The following is a 525-nucleotide window of genomic DNA, read 5'->3' as shown; positions in this document are numbered from 1 at the left end:
TCCCGCTCCGTCGGCCTCCGCGTCCGCAGCTCCCGGAGCCCCGCGCGTCACTTCCCGCCTGCACCACGTGAAGAGGGGAAATAAAGAGGGTCACTTCCGGTCCGGCGGCCCGTTTCCGGAATCCTTAAAGGCGCCGCGGCCTCACGAGTGGACGCGGGAGTGGGCCGAGCTGATCCGCCAGGGTGTTCTGCAAGTTTGTCCGACTTCCTTCTGCCTGGATTGCCCTCTTCTAAGGAAGGAGACACCCTCCCCTCTCTCTGGCCTTGACATGCTCCCTGACTTCCTGGTTGCAATAAGCAGGCGCGTGCCAGGCCCTGGCCAGTGACTCCCGGAAGCCTGACCTGCCCGGCTTGTGCCCGGCGAAGTAAGAGGGGTCGGAGTGATGAAAAGCGTAGGCTCCATCCCTGCCCCTAGGAGGGAAGGCACAAGTCAATGTGAAACGGCGAACAGAAGTGTGGGAGCGGGCTTGTCGGAGGGGCGGGAGGAGAGGCCTGGGGTGAGGGGGTGGCCGTGCAGGCGGGAGAC

General features: G+C 64.8%; 1 protein-coding gene across 1 annotated transcript in view; it reads right to left on the bottom strand.

Annotated features, from left to right (window-relative positions):
- CCDC9 (coiled-coil domain containing 9) overlaps positions 1 to 43 on the bottom strand; it is a 19,152-nt gene extending 19,109 nt beyond the window's left edge. Inside the window, exon 1 of the mRNA XM_015569330.1 lies at positions 31 to 43. The gene's annotated coding sequence lies outside the window, so the exon portion shown is untranslated. The remainder of the gene's footprint in view (positions 1 to 30) is intronic.
- Positions 44 to 525: the final 482 nt, after the last annotated feature.

The sequence above is a fragment of the Myotis davidii genome, unplaced genomic scaffold, assembly GCF_000327345.1.
Source record: "Myotis davidii unplaced genomic scaffold, ASM32734v1 scaffold566, whole genome shotgun sequence".
Taxonomy (NCBI): domain Eukaryota; kingdom Metazoa; phylum Chordata; class Mammalia; order Chiroptera; family Vespertilionidae; genus Myotis; species Myotis davidii.
Note: the sequence above shows the minus strand (reverse complement) of the source record. Positions and strands in the feature narration are given on the sequence as shown.